We start from the raw sequence: 21,981 nt of genomic DNA on the forward strand, positions 1-21,981 counted from the left end.
GCCATTCCTTTCTCCAGAGGATCTTCCCAACCAGGGGTGGAACCCATGTCTCCTACATTGGCAGGCAGATTCTTTATCACTGAGCCACTTGGGAAGCACGGTCTTCCTAGCCAACCATATATCTTAAAGAGCAATAAAATTTTTCTAACATTTCTTATGCTATTTAAAAAGACACCTGGTGTTGATAAAAAGTAAGAATAGATGCCTCTCTAAAGCCTGGAGTATAGAATTGCTCAGTCTTTCAAGTAGAAGGACTGTGCATTCAGAACTAGGATATTTGAACTGTTAACTCACTTCTATATTACATTGCCTGTGCTGGATCATTTGGTATAAACTAGCCTCTTTCTCAATCGGAAACTCTAAACCCTATCCTTCACTTTCTCCTTCTCCCTTCTCTGTTTCAAATCTGAAAGTAAATTTCCCTCCTGACCACCCTTCAACCTTCTCACTTTGAATTGTGGCTCTATGGTCTTTGTTCTCATCATGGGCCGTTCATTGTACAACTAGGGTAACTCCAAGGATGATTAAATGGAAACCTCTGGGAATGGATCTCTAGTAAACCCTCCCTGGGTCATCCTAATAATTGCATTCTAATAATAATAAGGGTTGAGTATTGTGACTCTAGTACACGGATTCTTAAATGCGTCTACAGTATGCATCTACATACTGTAATCCCGTGGCAAGCTTTTGAAAAATGCCTGGGTCCATTCCAAAAGGTCCTGACTTCATTGTTCTGGGGTGTGACCTGAGAATCAGGATTTTTAAGAACTCTCTGGGGGATGCTGATATGTCTTAAAATAGAACCCAGCTTGGTTCTGTTTATAATGTCAGCTTCCAGGACTGGTAAAAGTAAAATAGCAGGATGCCTAGCAATCTCTTTTACGCTAGGGAAAAGAATTCCAATTACTTTCAGGATGTTAACTTCTGACTCATTATTCAGGACTGACTGAAAATCTGGTAAAAGTTCTTTGTAAGAAAACTGTGGCTTGTTTCATTATATGTACTTGCCAAGGGTACACCAGTGGAGTTCTCAATTTTTAAAACGCATAACAATCACCTTGAAAGCTTGTTGACAACGCAGATCAAGATCTCCAGAGATAGGCTGGAAAGAGGACTTACTAGTCTGCTTTTTAAAAAAGATCTATGCTCAAAATTCTCCAAGCCAGGCTTCAGCAATACGTGAACCGTGAACTTCCTGATGTTCAAGCTGGTTTTAGAAAAGGCAGAGGAGCCAGGGATCAAATTGCCAACATCCGCTGGATCATGGAAAAAGAAAGAGAGTTCCAGAAAAACATCTATTTCTGCTTTATTGACTATGCCAAAAAGCCTTTGACTGTGTGGATCACAATAAACTGTGGAAAATTCTGAAAGAGATGGGAATACCAGACCACCTGACCTGCCTCTTGAGACACCTGTATGCAGGTCAGGAAGCAACAGTTAGAACTGGACATGGAACAACAGACTGGTTCCACATAGGAAAAGGAGTACATCAAGGCTGTATATTGTCACCCTGTTTATTTAACTTCTATGCAGAGTACATCATGAGAAACGCTGGACTGGAAGAAACACAAGCTGGAATCAAGATTGCTGGGAGAAACCTCAATAACCTCAGATATGCAGATGACACCACCCTTATGGCAGAAAGTGAAGAGGAACTAAAGAGCCTCTTGATGAAAGTGAAAGTGGAGAGTGAAGAAGTTGGCTTAAAGCTCAACATTCAGAAAATGAAGATCATGGCATCCGGTCCCACCACTTCATGGGAAATAGATGGGGAAACAGTGGAAACAGTGTCAGATTTTATTTTTGGGGGCTCCAAAATCACTACAGATGGTGACTGCAGCCATGAAATTAAAAGACGCTTACTCCTTGGAAGGAAAGTTATGACCAACCTAGACAGCATATTCAAAAGCAGAGACATTACTTTGCCAACTAATGTCCGTCTAGTCAAGGCTATGGTTTTCCCAGTGATCATGTATGGATGTGAGAGTTAGACTGTGAAGAAGGCTGAGCACCAAAGAATTGATGCTTTTGAACTGTGGTGTTGGAGAAGTCTCTTGAGAGTCCCTTGGACTGCAAGGAGATCCAACCAGTCCATTCTGAAGGAGCTCAGCCCCGGGATTTCTTTGGAAGGAATGATGCTAAAGCTGAAACTCCAGTACTTTGGCCACCTCATGCGAAGAGTTGACTCATTGGAAAAGACCCTGATGCTGGGAGGGATTGGGGGCAGGAGGAGAAGGGGACGACAGAGGATGAGATGGCTGAATGGCATCACTGACTCGATGGACGATGGACGTGAGTCTCAGCGAACTCCGGGAGTTGGTGATGGACAGGGAGGCCTGGCGTGCTGCGATTCACGGGGTCGCAAAGAGTCGGACACGACTGAGCAACTGAACTGAACTGAACTGACAGTTGGTAACATTTATGAGATTATGGTGAGCATACCATGAAAGTAGATCTAGCTGAATAAGTTTCTGCTTGGGTAGACATTTGTCTACATGGTGGTTGGCTCAGGCTGAAGATCAGGATTCACCACCCTAAAATATGCTTCTTTGACATAAGGATTCTTTTGAGCAGAAGTGTTAGTCACTCAGTTGTGTCCAACTCTTTGTGACCCCATGGACTGCAGCTCACCAGGCTCCTCTGTCCATGGGATTCTTCTCCAGGCAAGAATACTGGAGTGGGTTGCCATTCTCTTCTCCAGAGGATCTTCCCCACCCAGGGATTGAACCTGGGTCTCCCGCATTATAGGCAGATTCTTTACATCTGAACCACCAGGGAAGTCCCTTTTGAACTAAAGGCAACGGATAATCAACAGATGCAGAAAGAGCTCTTTAGCCTCCCCTTTAGCCTCCCCTGCTCTCTGCCTAAAAGCAGGCATAAAGTTCCCTTTATGAAAGTGTTTCTTCCCCTCCCTTTGACCTCCTCTCCTACTGTATACCAGGAAGAGAGTGACTCATCACCACAGATGGATAAGTTTAGATGTTGCTAAGTCACTTCAGTCGTGTCCGACTCTGTGCGACCCCATGGATGGCAGCCCACCAGGCTCCCCCGTCCCTGGGATTCTCCAGGCAAGAACACTGGAGTGGGTTGCCATTTACTTCTCCAATGCATGAAAGTGAAAAGTGAAAGTGAAGTCGCTGAGTCTGCCCCCTATCTACCATGAGTTACCTAACTTATTTCTTAATCACTCTCCTAGGGTTTATCATCAATGGAAGCCCCAATCCCCTATTCTTTTGTTTAAATGGTATATAAGCCCCCAGGTATAACCATTTCTAGGAGTTTCACTTCTTTTCTGTGAACTCCCATGCATGTAAATATTAATAAAAAATGTATACCTTTTCTCCTGTTAATCTCTTTTATTTGTTTAATTCACAGGCCCCTAGTACTGAATATAAAGGAATAGAGGAAAAGTTTTTCCTCCCTGATGAGGTTCACACGTGAGGCTTGCCTATCCATCAATACCTCATTGACTGGAATGGCTATGGTGATTACAACTTCTACTCTGGACTTGTATCATCAGGGCACTCAAGATGACTATTCTCTTGCTCTCAGTACAATCTTTACTTCATCTACACCCTACTCAAATGCTGACCTTCCTACATGCTTGCCCCAGGTCCCAATTAGTGATCTTTCTAACTTTAAATCAGAACATCTCCACCTGATTACTGATCAAAGAGGAAGTGAGGGGCATGTCCTCCGCTGGTTTCCCTGGTAACCAGTGATCCCACCTGACCTCACTTCCCCCTATAACTGCAAACCGGCTCCTCTGCCCAGAAACAAAGACTGCCGCCATGTGCCCCCTGCAGTCTGCCTGCACGCAGTTGGGTGTCCCTCTAGGACTTTGCTTCAGATGTGTAAGCTTCCCCATTCATGAAACCATTGATGTCTGTGTTGCTGATTCCAGGCTCTTTCTTCGGTCTTGAAGCTGCATGGATTCATAGATACAGGGCTTGTAGGCCTGCGGCAACAATTAATAGAACAGCCAGAAGACCCAGGAAGCTCCCATAAGCCCAAGATGTCAGGAAATATGGTGGGGAGTAGGAAGTTGCAGGCACGGCCCCCTAGCATGTGGAGCCTAAAAGTCGCAGGGGTAATCCCAGGGTGGCTGCGCACAATACGTGGGGCCTTCTGGTGACTGTCCATGATGAGTGGGGCCTCCAGGAGAGTACTGAGAACTCAGAGACACCCCTAAAGCTATTGCGAGGATGTTGGCCGCCATCCCGGAGGGAAAAGAGATGTTGGAGACCAAAGGTGGTGGCCACGGCTGTGGGCTGCTGGTTGCTTTTTATTCTGAGAAAGGCCACAGAAGCTGAGCTAATAACAGTGCTTCTGCTGCTGCTGCTAAGTCGCGGCAGTCGTGTCCGACTTTGTGTGACCCCATAGACAGCAGCCCAACAGGCTCCCCCGTCCCTGGGATTCTCCAAGCAAGAACACTGGAGTGGGTTGCCATTTCCTTCTCCAATGCATGAAAGTAAAGAGTGAAAGTGAAGTCTCTCAGTCGTGTCCGACTCTTAGCGTCCAGGCTCCTCCGTCCATGGGATTTTCCAGGCAAGAGTACTGGAGTGGGGTGCCATTGCCTTCTCCGAATAACCATGCAGGTGAAGGCTAACTTGAATGCTGATTCCTGTTCCTCTGAAAGTGAGGCACATGAGTATGAGTGAGTGATAAGTAATGTTTATTACTCTTATTTCTTTAAACTAAATGGGCTATCTACAGGCGGGAAGGTGGAGGGGAGGAATCCCTGAAAATGGCCAAGATGGGAATCTTCTACCATTCTAAAACTGGCTCTTGCGAATGCCGATAGAGGAAGTTAGCTTTTAGAAGGAATTGGTATTTTTGTTCTTGTGCTTTTGAGATGTAAATGATCTGCCTGGGTGCTCAGGAACTTTAATCCTATGCGATCTCTAAGAGTGAAGGGGGGGGGGAATGCCTTTTAAAACTGTATAGGAATCTTAATTATGTTTTGGGAATGTCTATCTAAAACAGTCTCTCTAGATTTTGCTAACTCGCAACTAAACTAAGTTAAATGAAGAGAATTCATTTACCACCTGCGTCATTTCAAATAGGATAAAATGTGTGTGTGCGTGCTCAGTCGCTCAGTAGTGTGCTACTCCTTGCGATGCCATGGACTGTAGCCCACCAGGGTCCTCTGTCCACGGAAATTTCCAGCCAAGAATAGTGGAGTGGGTTGCCATTTCCTATTCCATGGGATCTTCCCAACCCCAGGATCGAACTCGTGTCTCTTGTGTCTCCTGCATTTGGCAAGAGGATAAAATACTGGAACATTAATTGCTGGGTGGGTCTAAGTTTGCCTACCTTTACCTTCTTAAGAGAGGAAGACGAAAGCACACATTTTCCGACCAGTATAACAAACGGTTCGCAATTACTTGCTTGTTTTTGCCAGAGTTTAAAGCAAAGAGTCGGACACGACTGAGCGACTGAACTGAACTGAAAGTTCTTAAGGGTTAAGATTATAATCAGTAATGATTCTAGTTATTGTAACCAAGTTTCTTTATGGATAACACTGGAATCGGGTGTTTGTCCCTTTCAAAGTCCTTTATCATTTGTAGACAGATACGTACTCTGCTTTTACAAAAGTGCTTCATCTTCAAGAAAATTCACAGGAAGGACTTTTTTTTTTAATTGAAGTATAGTTGATTTTCAATGTGTTAATTTCTTCTGTGCAGCATGTGTATTCTTCTTTTATTTTTTCCCTTATGGTTTATCACAGGATGTTGAATACAGTTCCCTGTGTTGCACAGCAGGATCTTGTTTATCCAGCACCTCACACCTTCTAACCCCAAACTCCCACTCCATCTCTTTGTCTTTTCTCTCTCGCCCTTGGCAACAACAAAGTCTGTTCTCTATGTCTGTGACTTTGTTTTCGTTTTGTAGATGAGTTCCTTTGTATAATATTTTATATTCCACATATAAGTGATATTGTGTGGTATTTGTCTTTCTCTTTCTTACTCCACTTAGTATAATAATCTCTGGGTCCATTCATGTTGCTGCAAATGGCATTATTTCATTCTTTTTATGGCTGAGTAGTATTCCATTGTGTATTTGGTTCACTTCATTGTGTATATGTACCACATGTTCTTCATTCATTTACCTGTTGATGAACATTGGCACCCCACTCCAGTACTCTTGCCTGGAAAATCCCATGGACGGAGGAGCCTGGTGGGCTGCAGTCCATGGGGTCGCTAAGAGTCGGACACGACTGAGCAACTTCACTTTCACTCTTCACTTTCACGCATTGGAGAAGGAAATGGCAACCCACTCCAGTGTTCTTGCCTGGAGAATCCCAGGGATGGGGGAGCCTGGTGGGCTGTCGTCTCTGGGTTCGCACAGAGTCGGACAGGACTGAAGTGACTTAGCAGTAGCAGCAGCAGAACATTTAGTTTGTTTCCAGGTCTTAGCTGTTGTAAATAGTGCTGCTGTGAACATCGCAGTGCATGTATCTTTTTAAATTCAAGTTTTGTCTGAATGTATGCCCGGAAGTGGGATTGCTGGATCATATGGCAACACTTTACTCTTTTGAGGAATCTTCTTACTGTTCTTGCAGTGGCTGCACCAATTTACATTCCCAACTACAATGTAGGACGGTTCCCTTTTCTCCACACCCTCTCCAACATTTGTTATTTGTGAACTTTTTAATGATGGCCATCCAACTCCAGTACTTTGGCCACCTCATGCAAAGAGTTGACTCATTGGAAAAGACTCTGATGCTGGGAGGGATTGGGGGCAGGAGGAAAAGGGGACGACAGAGGATGAGATGGCTGGATGGCATCACTGACCCAATGGACATGAGTTTGGGTGAACTCCGGGAGTTGGTGATGGACAGAGATGCCTGGCGTGCTGCGATTCATGGGGTCACAAGGAGTTGGACAGGACTGAGCGACTGAACTGATCCTGACCAGTTGTGAGGTGGTATCTCACTGTAGTTTTTCTGAAGATCTTGTTTTGATGTGGACCATTTTTAAAGTCTATTGAATTTGTTACAGTATTGTTTCTATTTTGTGTTTTGGGTTTTTGGCTGCGAGACAAGTGGAATCTTAAGTCTCAGAGCAGGGATCTAACTACCCTGCATTGGAAGCTGATGTCCCAACCACTGGAACTCGAGGGAAGTTCCTCTCATTGTAATTTTGATTTGCGTTTCTATAGTAATAGCGATGTTGAGCATTTTTCATATGCCTTTGTCTATCTGTATGTCTCCGTTAAAGAAATATCTGTTTAGGTCTTCTGCCCATTTTTCGATTGTTTTGTTTGTTTTTTGTTACTGTTGTGTGAGTTGTTTGTATATTTTGGAAATTAAGCCCTTGTTGGTCACGTTATTTGCAAATATTTTCTCCCAGTCCATAGGTTATCTTTTCATTTTTATTTATGGTTTCCTTTGCTGTACAAAAGCTTATAAGTTTGATTAGGTCCCGTTAGTTTATTTGCTTTTGCTTCTCTTGCCTTGGAGACCAAACAAAGAAAACATCAGTATGACTTATGTCAGATTGTTTTGCCTACGTGCTCTACTATGAGTTTTAAGGGTGTCATGTCTTATATTTAAGTCTTTAAACCATTTTGGTTTGTGTGTGTGTGAGGGTGTTAGGATATGTTCTAACTAACACACCCTAAGCTAATGTGACCATGTGGGGATGACTGACAATGAGGGGAAAGACTCTTCCCATCTTCCTGAGAATACATGTGAAAGGCCCCTCTCTGGGACCATTACTGTAAAACACTTCATAAACTTTGACACCCCATGAGCCCCTCTTCACTATGTGGTGTGGAGTGGAACAGGCTGCCTTCTGAACATACAGGTCCAACCAGTAGGATTAACTGTCTTTGTTTGGAAAAATCTAATGGGTCTAGTCCTATTTGCACTCAACAAAACAATGCAGTCAGAACTGTAATGTAACTGCTGGTTCCTGGAGAGGCCAGTGGAATAGTTCCTTCAAAGCAAGGCCTTCCTCTCCCCATGGAGGTCTCTTCGTTTGCAAAACCAATGGGCGGCCTTACTTTCCTTGTAACTGGACAGGGCACTGCCACCTCTGACTTCCTTTCCATTGACCTGGTAAGTACTTGGCTGCAGAATTTGCCCATATCCTGGTGAATGACTGGATTTAGCACACAGGCATCCTACTCCTGATACTCTGTGGCTGCTGTTGTCTGTAATGTACATATGGCATCTGGTTACAGTGTGCCTCCGCCTACGTGCCCTCTGGGACATGGTGAAAGAGCAGGGGACCAGGATTGTAAGAGTTGTAGGGGTTTGTAGGGATGGAGCACAGGATCAGGCCACTCAAGGTGGTGGTTCTCTTGCTCTCTGTACAGCTCCTTGGACCAGCGCCTGATTCACCTATACCCTACCCACATGACTGACCTTCCTACATACTTGCCCCAGGTCCTACCTAATGATCATTCTAGCTTTAGATCAGAACTTTCCACTGTGCTTATTAAAGAAGCAATGAAGGGCATGACCCTCTGCTGGTCTGACTGGTAACCAATGAGCCAATTAGTTAGTCTTAGTCACTCATTTGTGTCCAATTCTTTGTGACCCCATGGACTCTAGCCCGCCAGGCTCCTCTGTCTGTGGAATTCTCCAGGCAAGAATACTGGAGTGGGTAGCCATTCCCTTCTCCAGGGGATCTTCCCGACCCAGGGATCAAACCTAGGTCTCCTGCATTGCAGGCAGATTCTTTACCATCTGAGCCCCCAGGGAAACCCATAAAACACATAGGATATGGAAATGAATGGAATACAAAGAAAAGATATATTTTGATAACAATAGAGTCAGGATGTTCTAAAAAATAGCCCACAAACAGGAAGAGCAAAGCTAAGGTGGCAAATACTGGACTCCGTCAGACATCTGGGGAAGGGATGGGTACGGAGATCATGGAGACAGGAGAAGGGGCAGCGAGGGAAGCACCTGTTCTAGTTTGGAGGGAAAAATAAAAAGGATCAGGAGGGAGTGAGGGAAGAAAGACATGAACATTCACCTATATCAATATTTGCTCTCTTGCTAAAAAGTAACTACTTTTATTAAGAGCAATGTGCATGCTAGGCATTGTACCAAGCCTGTTACATTGGCTCTTATATCAATTCCTGCAACATGTCTATACGGTATGCATGTAGAGGGAAAAACCCTCTAAAACTCAGAACATTGCATAATCTCCCTAAAGCTATTAATAAATACAGGGCTGGAATATGAACCAGCCTAAGACAGTTCAAAGCCTTCTCCTCCCTAATATCTTCCATTAAAAAGAAAACGGCAAATTAAATTTTGTGGGTGCAGAAGAAAAACTAGCAGAATCTAAGCTCCATTTGTTTTAACCATGGTGATTAGATGAGCTCATCCACCTTGAGAATTCATGACTTGTTAAAAGAATTGTGGAAGTAATATCACCTTTACTGTTGTTTACTTGAATAGAGCTGCTTAATTTAACTGCGGGGTATTTAAATCGTTTGGCTCCTCAGCAACTTTTAGCAGGCCTTGACCTGGAAATTGGCCAAGAAAGAGCTCCTGATAATAGAGTGGCCGCTATACCAAGAAAGCTCATTTCTTGTGGTGCTAAGAGGCAGTGCGAAAGGCAAAACCATCATTGAGCTCATACTGCTTCATTGGTCCAGATTATCTATCTTATATATTTTAATAGTGAGTATGTATTACCGTGAAAGTAGCCAACAACACAAACAAAAATGTCCTTATTTGAAAAGTAAAGTAGCTTTTCAGACTGTACAAGACTATGGAAATCAGATGCTCTGATTTTTTTCCTCTGGATTAGCCCTTTTTTAAAAACACTAACGGTTTCATCCACCTCATTAGAACTGATTCAAATGTATTCTTTTTAATGGCTGAGTAATACTCCATTGTGTATATGTACCACAGCTTTCTTATCCATTCATCTGCTGATGGACATCTAGGTTGCTTCCATGTCCTGGCTATTATAAACAGTGCTGCGATGAACATTGGGGTACACGTGTCTCTTTCCCTTCTGGTTTCCTCAGTGTGTATGCCCAGCAGTGGGATTGCTGGATCATAAGGCAGTTCTATTTCCAGTTTTTTAAGGAATCTCCACACTGTTCTCCATAGTGGCTGTACTAATTTGCATTCCCACCAACAGTGTAATCAGTTCTAATGAGGTGGATGAAACTGGAGACTATTATACAGAGTGAAGTAAGCCAGAAGGAAAAACATAAATACAGTATACTAACGCATGTATATGGAATTTAGAAAGATGGTAACGATAACCCTGTGTACGAGACAGCAAAAGAGACACTGATGTATAGAACAGTCTTATGGACTCTGTGGGAGAGGGTGGGAAGATTTGGGAGAATGTCATTGAAACATGTGAAATGTCATGTATGAAACGAGATGCCAGTCCAGGTTCAGTGCACGATGCTGGATGCTTGGGGCTGGTGTGCTGGGAAGGCCCAGGGGGATGGTATGGGGAGGTTGGGAGGGAGGAGGGTTCAGGATGGGGAGCATGTGATTTTTTTTTTAAAAATAAAAAAAAAAAAAAATAAAAAATAAAAAAAAAATAAAATAAAATAAAAAAATAAAAACACTAACGGAACTGAACAGCTCCAGGGCATTATAAAAAAGCGAATGAGGCTAATACTCTAATTAGAAACAATTTAAACTAAAGAATGTGCACAATGGCCTAGAGTGCTTCATGAAACTGAATTTTAAAAAGGGAAAATAATAACCTGTACATATAGGGACACATGAATATTTACCAATGACACTGGTAATATAGGAAATATGCAAAATTGCATTTTTAGTGTCCCAGAGAAAATATTAATAAATAAGAAAAAGTAAGAGGAGAAAGTATGAAAAGGAAAATCTATTAACAATGATGAACTATTGTTCCCATGACAAAATAAGTTCATTATGCCAAGCAAAGTTCAAGAAGAGATCTTAATTCTTTCTTTTTTTTTTTTTTTGAGTTTTTTTAAAAATTTTATTTTATTTTTAAACTTTACAATATTGTATTGGTTTTGCCAAATATTGAAATGAATCTGCCATAGGTATACATGTGTTCCCCATCCTGAATCCTCCTCCCTCCTTCCTCCCCATACCATCCCTCTGGGTCGTCCCAGTGCACCAGCCCCAAGCATCCAGTATCGTGCATCGAACCTGGACTGGCGACTCATTTCATATATGATATTATACATGTTTCAGTGTCATTCTCCCAAATCTTCCCACCCTCTTCCTCTCCCACAGAGTCCATAAGACTGTTCTATACATCAGTGTCTCTTTTGCTGTCTCGTATACACTGTCACTTTTCACTTTCATGCATTGGAGAAGGAAATGGCAACCTACTCCAGTGTTCTTGCCTGGAGAATCCCAGGGACGGGGGAGCCTGGTGGGCTTCTGTCTATGGGGTCGCACAGAGTCGGGACACGACTGAAGCGACTTAGCAGCAGCAGCAGCATACAGGGTTATTGTTACCATCTTTCTAAATTCCATATATATGCGTTAGTGTACTGTATTGGTGTTTTTCTTTCTGGCTTACTTCCCTCTGTATAATAGGCTCCAGTTTCATCCACCTCATTAGAACTGATTCAAATGTATTCTATTTAATGGCTGAGTAATACTCCATTGTGTATATGTACCACAGCTTTCTTTTTAGTTTAGTTTAAAAAAAAAAATCTCCAAGATGACATATTAATCTTCCTCAGCTAATTATCTTGGTAACCCATACGTTGTTGTCCAGTCGCTAAGTTGTGTCTGACTTTGCAACTCCCTGGGCTGTAGCACAGTAGGCTTCCCTGTCCTTCACTATCTCCCAGAGTTCACTCAAACTCATGTTCATTGAGTTGTTGATACCATCCAACCATCTCGCTCTCTGTTGCCCCTTCTCCTCCAGCCCTCAATCTTTCCCAGCATCACGGTCTTTTCCATGAGTAGGCTCTTCTCATCCAGTGGCCAAAGTATTGGAACTTCAGCTTGAGCATTGGTCCTTCCAATGAATATTCACGGTTGATTTCCTTTAGGATTAACTCGTTTGATTTCCTTGCTGGCCACTGGACTCTCGAGAGTCTTCTCCAACACCACAGTTCAAAAGCATCAATTCTTCAGTGCTCAGCCTTTCTTATGGTCCATATCTCATATCTGTACATGACTACTGGAAAAACCACAGCTTTGACTATATGGGCTTTTGTTGGCAAAATGATGTCTCTGCTTTTTAATATGCTGTCTGGGTTTGTCATAGCTTTTCTTCCAAGGAGAACACATCTTTTAATTTCAATTTCATGGCTGCAGTTACTGTCTGCAGTGATTTTTGGAGCCCAAGAAAATAAAGTCTGTCACTGTTTCCACTTTTCTCCCTTCTATTTGCCATGAAGTGACTGGATTAGATACCATGATCTTAGTTTTTTGAATGTTGAGTTTTAAGTCAGCTTTTTTACTCTTCCTCTTTCAACCTCATCAAGAGGCTCTAGTTCCTCTTCGCTTTCTGCAATTAGTTGTATCAACTGCTTATCTGAGGTTGTTAATATTTCTCCCAGCAATCTTGATTTCAGCTTGTGATTCATCTGGTCTGGCATTTCACAGAATGTACTCTGCATAGAAGTTAAATAAGCAGAGTGACAATATACAGCCTTGACATATTCCTTTCCCAAATTGGAACCAGTCCATTGTTCCATGTCCAGTTCTAACTGTTGCTTCTTGACCTGCATGCAGGTTTATCAGGAGGCAGGTAAGGTGGTCTGGTATGCCCATCTCTTGAAGAATTTACCACAGTTTGTTGTGATCCACAGAGTCAAAGGCTTTACCATGGTCAATGAAGCAGAAGTAGATGTTTTTCTGGAATTTCTTGCTTTCTCTATGATCCAGTGGATATTGGAAATTTGATCTCTGGTTCCTCTGCCTTTTCTCAACCCAGCTTGCACAGATAAAAGTTCTCAGTTCACATACTGCTAAATGCTAGCTTGAAGAATTTTGAGCATTACCTTGGTAGCATGTGAAATGAACACAATTGTGCAGTAGTTTGAAAATTCTTTGGCATTTCCTATGTTTGGGGTTGGAATGAAAACTGACCTTTTCCAGTCCTGTGGCCACTGCTGAGTTTTCCAAATTTGCTGGCATATTGAGTGCAGCACTTAAACAGTGTCACATTTTAGGATTTGAAATAGCTCAGCTGTAATTCCATCACTTCCACTAACTTTGTTTGTATTAATAGTACTGCTTCCTGTGGCCCACTTGACTTCACCCTCCTGGATGTCTGGCTCTAGGTGAGTGACCACACTGTAGTGATTACCAAGGTCATTAAGGCCTTTTTTTAAAAAAATATAGTTCACATGTAGTATTCTTCTTTTGACTATTTATATTACAACACAGAAAAGTCAGCTTGGATTCTAATGAATTCCTGAGCTTTTGTAAACTGCATTTTATTTATTTATTTGACCTCACGTGTGATCTTAGTTGGTCAACCAGGGTTCATACCCACGTACCCTCATTGGAACCATGGAGTCTTAACTACTTACCACCAGGTAAGCCCCTTGTAATCAGCATCTTAGATACTTAAATGACCTCACACGTCATCTAATCCAGTGTTTAGTAGTAGAGTAGTTCAGAGACTGCCTGAGTCAGAATTGGTCAGAACAGTTAATAAAAATGCATATTCCCAGAAATTACACCAAACATACTAAATCAAAATCTCTTATAGAGAAGAGTCATAGCAGCTTAACAAGTGTATAGAATGTTTTGTTTATTTATAGACATCATGGGAGACTTACAGAGTCATACCCATTCCCTGCCTTCTTCCATCCTTTCCCCAAGTCCCCAAGAGGACTTGGTTTAAATACCTACTTCCCTGGTGGCTCAGATGGTAAACAATCCACCTGTAATGCAGGAGACCTGGGTTTGATCCCTAGGTTGGGAAGATCCCCTGGAGAAGGCCATGGCAACCCACTCTAATATTCTTTCCTGGAGAATCCCCATGGACAGAGGAGCCTGGGAGGCTAGAGTCCATGGGGTCGCAAAGAGTCAGACATGACTGAGTGACTAAACACACATCACAGGGACTGAATACTTGGGTGTGCTCAGTCGTGCAGTCATGTCTGACTCTTCACAGCTTACCAGGCTCTCTGTCCTTGGAGTTCCCCAGACAAGAATACTGGAGTGGATTGCCATTTCCTTCTCCAGGAGATCTTCCTGACCCAGGGATTGAACCTGAGTCTTCTGTGTCTCCTGCACTGGCAGGCAGGTTCTTTACCACTGAGTCACCTGGGAAGCCCACCTGAATGCTTGTGTCCACCTCAAATTCTATGTTGAAGCCCTAAGGAAATGTGATTGTGCTAGAAAGTGAGGTATTTGGGAGTAAATAGATTCAGGTGAGGCCATGAAGGTGGAGTCACCATGATGGGATTTGTGTCTTAAGAAAACAAAGATAGACCAAATCTGCTGGCACCTTGATCTCAGACTACCCAGACTCCAGAACTGTAAGTAGTAAATGTCCATTATCTGTTTAAGCCCCCCAGCCTATGTTATTTTGTTAGGCCATCTCAAGCTAATATCCTCAACCTAAGCTTGCCTTCTGTGTGATTTTCTGTAACTAGGAGATAGTTTTGTCTTTCTTCTATACATCTGGCATCCCTAAAACGATTATCATAAAAGGATTTTTTGTTGCATCTATTCCTGATTCAGTAGAAGAATGTTAAAATTATGTTGGAATAAGCCAAATAGGTATTTGGGAATGGAAGTCTGGTGCCTGTCAGATTTTAAGTTTTATAAAGTTCACTAATTATGTGTGATCTTTTAAACTCTGTAAAGGGCACAGACAGAATTTAAACTCTGTTTTGCCTCAATAATTTTTCATTGTATGATGCCATATTTAACAGTTGTGAGAATATTATACAATGTATGAAAAATAAAGGTAATGTTACGGCATTTGAATTAAGGACAAGTATTGTGAAGGTCCACTAAGTTATTGTTGCTATTTTTAATTCTAGTGAAAAAAAAATGATAAAAATGACTTGTTTTGATGTTTCAATAAAGGATTATAGACTAGAAAGATTCTCTTTTTAAAAACTTTATTTCAGTTCAGTTCAGTCACTCAGATTAGATCAGACCAGACCAGTTGCTCAGTTGTGTCTGACTCTTTGCGACCCCATGAATCGCAGCACGCCAGGCCTCCCTGTCCATTACCAACTCCCAGAGTTCACTGAGACTGATGCCATCCAGCCATCTCATCCTCTGCCATCCCCTTCTCCTCCTGTCCCCAATCCCTCCCAGCATCAGAGTCTTTTCCAATGAGTCAACTCTTCGCATCAGGTGGCCAAAGTATTGGAGTTTCAGCTTTAGCATCATTCCTTCCAAAGAAATCCCAGGGCTGATCTCCTTCAGAATGGACTGGTTGGATCTCCTTGCAGTCCAAGGGACTCTCAAGAGTCTTCTCCAACACCACAGTTCAAAAGCAGCAATTCTTTGGCCCTCAGCCTTCTTCACAGTCCAACTCTCACATCCATACATGACCACAGGAAAAACCATAGCCTTGACTAGACGAACCTTTGTTGGAAAAGTAATGTCTCTGCTTTTGAATATGCTATCTAGTTTGGTCATAACTTTCCATCCAAGAAGTAAGCATCTTTTAATTTCATGGCTGCAGTCACCATCTGTAGTGATTTTGGAGCCCAGAAATATAAAGTCTGACACTGTTTCTACTGTTTCCCCATCTATTTCCCGTGAAGTGGTGGGACTGGATGCCATGATCTTCGTTTTCTGAATGTTGAGCTTTAAGCCAACTTTTTCACTCTCCACTTTCACTTTCATCAAGAGGCTTTGAGTTCCTGATCACTTTCTGCCATAAAGGTGGTGTCATCTGCATATCTGAGGTTATTGAGATTTCTCCCGGCAATCTTGATTCCAGTTTGTGTTTCTTCCAGTCCAGCGTTTCTCATGATGTACTCTGCATATAAGTTAAATAAACAGGGTGACAATATACAGCCTTGACGAATTCCTTTTCCTATTTGGAACCAGTCTGTTGTTCCATGTCCAGTTCTAACTGTTGCTTTCTGACCTGCATACAAATTTCTCAAGAGGCAGATCAGGTGGTCTGGTATTCCCATCTCTTTCAGAATTTTCCACAATTTATTGTGATCCACACAGTCAAAGGCTTTGGCATAGTCAATAAAGCAGAAATAGATGTTTTTCTGGAACTCTCTTGTTTTTTCCATGATCCAGTGGATGTTGGCAATTTGATCTCTGGTTCCTCTGCCTTTTCTAAAACCAGCTTGAACATCAGGAAGTTCACGGTTCACATATTGCTGAAGCCTGGCTTGGAGAATTTTGAGCATTACTTTACTAGCATGTGAGATGAGTGCAATTCTGCGGTCGTTTGAGCATTCTTTGGCATTGCCTTTCTTTGGGACTGGAATGAAAACTGCCCTTTTCCAGTCCTGTGGCCACTGCTGAGTTTTCCAAATTTGCTGGCATATTGAGTGCAGCACTTTCACTGCAGCATCATCTTTCAGGATTTGAAAGAGCTCAACTGGAATTCCATCACCTCCACTAGCTTTGTTCGTAGTGATGCTTTCTAAGGCCCACTTGACTTCACATTCCAGGATGTCTGGCTCTAGGTGAGTGATCACAGCATTGTGATTATCTGGGTCATGAAGATCTTTTTTGTACAGTTCTTCTGTGTATTCTTGCCATCTTTTCTTAATATCTTCTGCTTCTGTTAGGTCCATACCTTTTGTGTCCTTTATCGAGCTCATCTTTGCATGAAATGTTCCTTTGCTATCTCTGATTTTCTTGAAGAGATCCCTAGTCTTTCCCATTGTTGTTTTCCTCTATTTCTTTGCATTGATCGCTGAAGAAGGCTTTCTTATCTCTCCTTGCTATTCTTTGGAACTCTGCATTCAAATGGGTATATCTTTCCTTTTCTCCTTTGCCTTTCACTTCTCTTCTTTTTACAGCTATTTGTAAGGCCTCCTCAGACAGCCACTTTGCCTTTTTGCATTTCTTTTTCTTGAGGATGGTTTGCTTTCTGTATCCTTACAATGTCACAAACCTCTGTCCATAGTTCATCAGGCACTCTATCAGATCTAATCCCTTGAATCTATTTGTCATTTCCACTGTATAATCATAAGGGATTTGATTTAGGTCATACCTGAATGGTCTAGTGGTTTTCCCTACTTTCTTCAATTTAAGTCTGAATTTGGCAATAGGGAGTTCATGATCTGAGCCACAGTCAGCTCCTGGTCTTGTTTTTGCTGACTGTATAGAGCTTCTCCATCTTTGGCTGTAAAGAATATAATCAATCTGATCCCAGTGTTGACCATCTGGTGATGTCCATGTGTAGAGTCTTCTCTTGTACTGTTGGAAGAGGGTGTTTTTTATGACCAGTGCATTTCTCTAGGCAGAACTGTTAGTCTTTGCCCTGGTTCATTCTGTACTCCATGGCCAAATTTGCCTGTTACTCCAGATGTTTCTTCACTTCCTACTTTTGCATTTTATTTTGCTATAATGAAAAGGACATTTTTGGGGGTGTTAATTCTAGAAGGTCTTGTAGGTCTTCATAGAACTGTTTAACTTCAGCTTCTTCAGCATTACTGATTGGAGCACAGTCTTGGATTACTGTGATATTGAATGGTTTGCCTTGGAAATGAAAAGAGATCATTCTGTCGTTTTTGAGATTGCATCCAAGTACTGCATTTCGGAATCTTTTGTTGACTATGCTGGCTACTCCATTTCTTCTACGGAATTCTTGCCCACAGTAGTAGACATAATTGTCATCTGAGTTAAATTCACCCATTCCAGTCCATTTTAGTTCGCTGATTCCTAAAATGTCAATGTTCACTCTTGCCATCTCCTGTTTGATTCATGGACCTAACATTCCAGGTTTCTACGCAATATTGCTCTTTACAGCATTGGACCTTGCTTCCATCACCAGTCACATCTACAACTGGGTGTTGCTTTCGCTTTGGCTCCGTCTCTTTATTATTTCTGGAGTTATTTCTCCATTGATCTCCAGTAACATATTGGGCACCTACTGACCTGGGGAGTGCATCTTTCAGCGTCCTATCTTTTTACCTTTTCATACTGTTCATGGGACTCTCAAGGCAGGAATACTGAAATGGTTTGCCGTTCTCTTCTCCAATGGACCATATTTTTTCAGAACTCCCCCCATGACCCGTCCATCTTGGCTTGCTCTACACAGCATGGCTCATAGTTTCATTGAGTTAGACAAGGCTGTGGTCCATGTGATTAGATTGGTTGGTCTTCTGTGATTATGGTTTTCAGTTTGCTCTGCCCTCTGATGGAGAAGGATAAGAGGCTTTTGAAAGCTTCCTGATGGGATAGACTGACTGAGGGGGGTACTGGGTCTTGTTCTAATGGGTGGGGCCATGCTCAGTAAATCTTAAATCCAATTTTCTGTTGCTGGGTGGAGCTCTGTTCCCTCATGCTACTTACCTGGGGCCCAACTATGATGGAGGTAATGAAGATAATGGTGACCTCCCTCAAAGGATCCCATGCATGTACTGCTACAGTCCGTGCCCCCAACCCTGCAGCAGGCCACCACCCACCCATGCCTACATCGGAGACTCCCAAACACCCACAGACAAGTCTGGGACAGTCTCCTGTGTGGTCACTGTTCTTTTCTCCTGGGTCCTGATGCACAAGGTTCTTTTGTGCCCTCCAAGAGTCTATTTCCCAGTCCTGTGTAAGTTATGGCAGCTCTGTGGTGGGGTGAATGGTGACCTCCTCCAAGAGGACTTATGCCACACCCACACCCAGAGCCCCTGTCCCTGCGGCAGACCATTGCTGACCTGTACCTCCACAGGAGATGCTCAAACACAGTTCTGTCTCAGTCTCTGTGGGGTCCCTGGGTCCTGGTGCGCATAAGGTTTGTTTGAGCCCTCTGAACATCTCCGGCAGGAATGGGATTTGATTCTAAATGTGAATTTGCTCCTCCTACCATCTTGCTGGGGCTTCTCCTTTGCCCGAGCCCTCTGAACATCTCTGGCAGGAATGGGATTTGATTCTAAATGTGAATTTGCTCCTCCTACCATCTTGCTGGGGCTTCTCCTTTGCCCTCAGGTGTGGGGTACCTCCTCACAGCTGCTCCAGCGCGTACCGTCTTACTGGGGTTTCTCTGACCTTGGATGTGGGGTATCTCCACGTAATAATGGTTATTACCTATTAAGAATTAAAAGACTCTTTTTGCGCATTGGCTTCTTAACTCCCCTGTGAGAAAAATAAGTCTGACATTCCTTTTAACAGACAACAAGAAAGGTGATTAAATGTTATAACAGATGCTCCCCAGGTGGCACTGGTGGTAAAGAACCCGTCTGTCAAAGCAGGAGATGCAAGAGATGCGAGTTCAATCCCTGAATCAGGAAGATCCCCTGGAGTAGGAAATGGCAACCCACTGCAGTATTCTTGCCTGGAAAAGCCCATGGAAAGAGGAGCCTGGTGGCTTACAGTCCATGGGGTCGCAAAGAGTTGGACATGACTGTGACTGAATATGCAAAAGAACAATGAAGCCAAGAAACTATATGAGTTACTTAGAACAACCAGGAAGATAAACTAGTGTTAAAATTTTTTTTATCAAAAACTTGAATATTGAGGATGGAGCATTATCACCTCCCAATGTAATAAAGGCCATTGGATGAAAGGCTTATTTAATTATCTAAGACAGTGTACTTACGCTTGAGTTTGCTATTTTACTATTTGATTAGAGTACAGATACTATAAATGACCTTGTTAACTTACAGATTTTTATTTGGTAAAGATGATAACCACAAAGGTTATAGTTTAATTGTCCTGTTGGAAATTAACTAGTTTATATTTAGTATTCTCCCCCAACTACTCCCAAAATGCCTGTAAGTAACCAGTTTCTCAGAGTGGTCTTTGAAGGAACTTTATTGTCTTACTGCCTCTAACATTAATGACTTAATATATCTGTGACAAGTGTTTATTCTATATTTGTATGAGTCACTTTTGATTTTTGGTAATTATACTTTGATACCATGCAAATGATTCAAAAATTTATTGAATTCTATAATTATGACAATTAAAAATGACATTGTTATTGTGACTTTCAACACTAAAATGTTCTCTAGTTCAGCAACCAGTGATTAAATATTATTTGCATTCTTGTGGCCTTGTCTTACCTTCATTGTATATTCAGTATGGATCAATGACTTTTTCTGTGTATAACCTCTCACCCTAACCAGATTTTAGACTCTTCCTCTTCTTTGCATCCCTCGGGTCAGAAGGGCTTCCCAGGTGGCGCAATGGTAAAAATCTGCCTGCAAATGTGAGAGACCTGGGTTTGATTCCTGGGTCTGAAGAAGGGAATGGCACCCCACTCCAGTATTCTTGCCTGGAAAATCCCATGGACAGAGGAGCCTGGCGGGCTACAGTCTGTGGGGTTGTAGAGTCAGATACGAATGAGCAACTAACTAATACTTGTTTGCATCCCTCAGGCCATGGGGAAATATGTAATATTAATGTGCACAAAGTCAATATGTCCAAATTGGTATTTAGAGAGAAAGGTTTAGACAATTCAAACAAAATAGAACTGGAATTGGCTGTTAAGAAACTGAGAGAAATGGTAGATTTACATGTTTCATACATTTGTTAGTCTACAGAGCCAGACTAGCTTGAAAAATAAGATTTAAAGGAGTAAAAAAAAAAAAAAAAAACTAACATGTGTAGCAATATAGCATATTTTCAAAGCTGTGTAGAAGAATAAAGAAAGTGGGAACTTCGATCAGTATTGGAAAAATTGGCTCAGAATGACTGATGTTGACAGGTATAACCAGAATTCCAAGCTAAAATCTGATCTCAGAGAGAGTAAAAGACTTTTTAGGTTTGCTGTGGTTATGCAGAAAAATGATAAGGGGAAAAGGGCAGGAACTAATGACTTCTTCACTCTCAAGATCATTATATTGCTATTAGAACATAACATTCCACTTAACCTTTCTCTTTCCTCTGTCCTTCTAAGCCCTTTATTAGTATAAGCAGTATTACACAATCAAGATATATTGTTAAATTATCAAGATTTTGCAATGGTAGTCCAAAAAATTCTTAGAGATCCTATTTCTTCCTTTAAAATGATTTAGAAGGACAAAGGTGACTGGACAGAAGAATATTTGGTAAATGGTCAAATAGTGAATCACTCAAAAGCATCAAAATGATCTTCTGAGATTTATTTTCAGAACATGCTGTACATAGCTGTCAAATATGAAACATTCTCAGAACTAGGGAATAGAAGAATATATGCAACCCAAGATATCAAGCATATTTAATTTAACAGTCTTCATGAAAAATTCAAGTAAACATTGTTTTAGAGCTAGCAATTAACCTCATTTAGTTTTACTCATTTCACATTTGGTTATTTCACAAAGACATGATTTTTCTTGTGATTTGTTATACTGCCAGATTTTGTGCTGGGAACACATAATGGTTTTCCAATTTGGCTAAATATTTGTACAGTTTTTTCACAATGTTGATTTTCGTGAATTTATTGATTAAATATCTCCTCTGCTTAGTTTGCAAAGTAAGCAAAGGCAAATATCGCCTTTGCTTAGTTTCTCCTTTTATTTCACAAATGGAGTCAATTCACATTATCTACACTAATGCTAAAGAAAAATAACACTGGTATCTTAAAGCAGAGGATCCAGGAGTGACTAAGTATCATTTACTGTCATTTCAACTCCTAAACATACAGATAACATCCATGTTTACCCAACCTTAAAAGTTTTTCTGATTTTGCCCCACAGGACGATATGGAGATGTGTGAGCAAGTGCTGAAATGAGATCATTTGCGAACTTGACTGAAAGGTAGGAGGATGATAGTGTGTGTGTATGTTTGTATTCATATTTAGTCATATTACACTTGCCCAGACCATGATGAACCAGGATTATATCATAGGGGATACAAATGAGTGTAATGTTCTAGATTCTAGTTAGGGAAATAGTATAAAAAACAGGAAAAATTATCAACCACTTGATTCCATCACTTGATTTGAATG

General features: G+C 41.8%; 1 protein-coding gene across 1 annotated transcript in view; it reads left to right on the plus strand.

Moving 5' to 3' along the window:
• Window positions 1-3,752: 3,752 nt before the first annotated feature.
• The window catches only part of SGCE (sarcoglycan epsilon), a 185,920-nt gene continuing 167,691 nt past the window's right edge, over window positions 3,753-21,981 (plus strand). Inside the window, exons 1-2 of the mRNA XM_086397835.1 lie at window positions 3,753-3,854; window positions 21,730-21,790. The gene's annotated coding sequence lies outside the window, so the exon portion shown is untranslated. The remainder of the gene's footprint in view (window positions 3,855-21,729; window positions 21,791-21,981) is intronic.

Source organism: Bos grunniens, chromosome 4 (assembly GCF_055505025.1).
Source record: "Bos grunniens cultivar Pamir isolate PY7600 chromosome 4, Bosgru_T2T1.0, whole genome shotgun sequence".
NCBI lineage: Eukaryota > Metazoa > Chordata > Mammalia > Artiodactyla > Bovidae > Bos > Bos grunniens.